Here is a 3,137-nt window from a genome sequence, read left to right as displayed (position 1 = left end):
GAATTCAATGAAAAGGACAGTACAAGACAACACAACCTCTGGGACACATTAAAAGCTGTCCTAAGAGGGAAGTATATAGCTAGTTCTAAGTACCTACATTAAAAAATTAGAACCCAAATAAATGACCTAACATGACAACTCAAGACACTGGAAGGCAAGAACAAATGAAACCCAAACCCAGTGGAAGAGAAGAAATAACAAAAATTAGAGCAGAAATTAATGAAATAGAAACAAAGAAAACAATACAAAGAATCAATGAATCTAAGAGCTGGTTCTTTGAAAAGCTAAACAAGATAGACCCTTAGCCCAGTTAGCCAAAAGAAAGAAAGAGCAAATCCAAATTAACAAAATCAGAGATGAAAGGGGAAACATTAGAAAGATACTCAAAAGATCCAGATAATTTTAAGGGAATATTTTAAAAACCTATACACTACTAAATCTGAAAATCTAAAAGAAATGAATGGATATCTGAAATCATGGGAATCACCAAAGTTAAAACAAGAAGACATCAACAGTTTAAACAGACCTATAACATATAAGGAAATCAAAACAGTAATACAAAGCCTCCCAACTGAAAAAAGCCCAGGCCCAGATGGATTTACCACAGAATTCTACCAGACATCTAAAGAAAACCTCCACCCAATACTACTTAAATTATCCAAATTGATAGAAACAGAGGGAGAACTCCCATATTCCTTCTACGAAGCCAGCATCACTCTAATATCCAAACCAGATAAAAACACAACCAAAAAAGAAAACTATAGACCCATGTTCTTAATGAACATAGAAGCAAAAATTCTCAGCAAAATACTTGCAAACCACATACAGAAACACATAAAAAAGATCATCCATCATGATCAAGTTGGCTTTATCCCAGAGATACAGGGCTGGTTAAATATACGCAAGTCAATAAATGTCATTAATCACAGAAACGGACTCAAAGACAAAAAGCACATTGTCATCTCAATAGATGCAGAAAAGGCTTTTGACAAAATTTAACATGCATTTATGTTCAGAATCCTAGAGGGAATTGGACTAGAGGGAACATAACTCAACATAATTAAAGCTATATACAACAAACCCACAGCCAATGTCATTCTAAATGGAGAAAAACTGGAAGCATTTCCATTAAAATCTGGAACTGGACAAGGATGTCCACTATATCCACACCTTTTCAACATAGTGCTTGAAACTCTTGCTAGAGCAATAAGACAGGAGAAGGAAATTAAAGGAGTACTAATTGGAAAAGAAGAAGTCAAACTATCACTTTTTGCAGATGATATGATGATACTATACCTAAGAGATCCCAAAAGTTCCACCAGAAAACTCCTAGAACTGGTCAACACTTTCAGTATAGTGGCAGGATATAAATTCAATCTACAAAAATCAGTAGCCTTTTCATATACCAATAACAAGCAATTGGAGAAAGAATACAAGGAAATTCTCCCATTCACAATTGCTGCAACAACAACAAAAAATATCTTGGAATAAATCTGACTAAAGACACCAAAGATCTCTAGAATGAAAATTTTAAATCACTAAAGAAAGGAAGAGACTGAGGAAGACACTAGGAGATGGAAAGGACCTCCCATGCTCATGGGTTGGAAGAATTAATATTGTGAAAATGACCATCCTACCAAAAGCAAGATATAGATTCAATGCAATCCCAATCAAAATCCCCATGACATACTTCACAGAATTAGAAAAAAATAATCCCTCCTGCTTCCCTGGGCCTGCACAACCCACAGGCCTCTCTCTGACCCACAGGCCTCCCTCACGGAGGTAAGTCAATTGCACCCTCCACGCCTTGACTCCCCCAGCCTCATTCACCCTCCCATCTCCCCTGCCGGTCTCTCCTCCTAGCATGGGTCCTGTCCCATTTCTTGTCTTGGTGCTCCAGACACCTGGAGAAAAACCACTGCTTCCTGATGCTTTGCATCCAGACCAACCCAGTTCCTTCTCCTGCCCCAGGAGCACTGCTTCTGTGCCTGGCCCCACCCTCACCTCCCTCTGCTTCCCTGGGTCTGCACAAACTGCAGGCCTCTCTCCAACCCACAGGGCTTTCTCTCCAGGGTAAGCCCATGCCGCCTTCTGCACCTTGACTCCCCCAGCCTCATTCATCTTCCCATCTCCCCCCGACCAGTCTCTCCTCCAAGCCTGGGTCCTGTCCCATTCTTTCTCTTGGCACCACAGACACCTGGGGAACCACCACTGCTTCCTGGTCTTTGCATCCAGACCAACTCAATTCCTTCTCAGGTATCCAGGAGTACTCTGGTCCTGGCCCTACCCTCATCTCCCTCTACTTCCCTGGGCCTGCAGGACCAGCCAGCCTCTTTCCTGGATGCCAGGGCTGACCTTTCCTCTTCCTGATCCTTTACATCTAGACCAATCCAGTTCCTCAGTGCAGTCCCCAGAAGAACTTGGGGTTGCTTCCCGCCCCATCTGCCTTTGCATCTCTGGGTGGCACTGCCACCAGCTGCCCTAGACCAGCATCTTTCCTGAGCCCGGCTCCTAGGCCAGTCCAACCCCCAAATTCCTGAGGCCAAAATCTTTCCTGGAGGGATCCGGACCTTAGGAGGAAGCCTGAGAGCATCTGATCCTCATCTGACTTGGGTCTCTGTGGGAATTCTTGAATATGAACCACTCCAATATAAAATCAAAAGAGAGAACTGGAAGCTTAGAGGAACCAGCCTTTCATGCCCAAAAATTAAACCACAAAGACACATAAAGATCACAAAAAGAAGCAGACCTAAACTTGAAGGCTTGAGTCTCACAAGAATCAGAAACTACAAGAGAAATTCACATGTCAAAATCACAAAGAAAAAAATAACAACATGAAAAGCCAAAATAACATATCCCCACCAAATACCAATACTCCTCTAGAGGAGTACAATGAGAACCCTCTAGAGATAATGCAGGACATGGAAATCAAAAGAACAATTGTAAACATGATAAAAGAATTCAGTGAATTTAAAGAACACACAAAGAAATCAGAGAATTGAAGGAAGACAGGGATAAACTGGATGAATTCAGAAAAGAGTAAGAAATATTGAAGAATACTTGGGCTGAAATGAAGAAGGAAGTGAAACACTCAGTAAGCCAATTAGAAATGACATGAGAAAGCCTCACCTCTAGAA

Source organism: Nannospalax galili, unplaced genomic scaffold (genome assembly GCF_000622305.1).
Source record: "Nannospalax galili isolate Female #2095 unplaced genomic scaffold, S.galili_v1.0 scaffold271, whole genome shotgun sequence".
Taxonomy (NCBI): Eukaryota; Metazoa; Chordata; class Mammalia; order Rodentia; family Spalacidae; genus Nannospalax; species Nannospalax galili.
The sequence above is the reverse complement of the archived record's forward strand: the minus strand, read 5'-3'. Positions refer to the sequence as shown.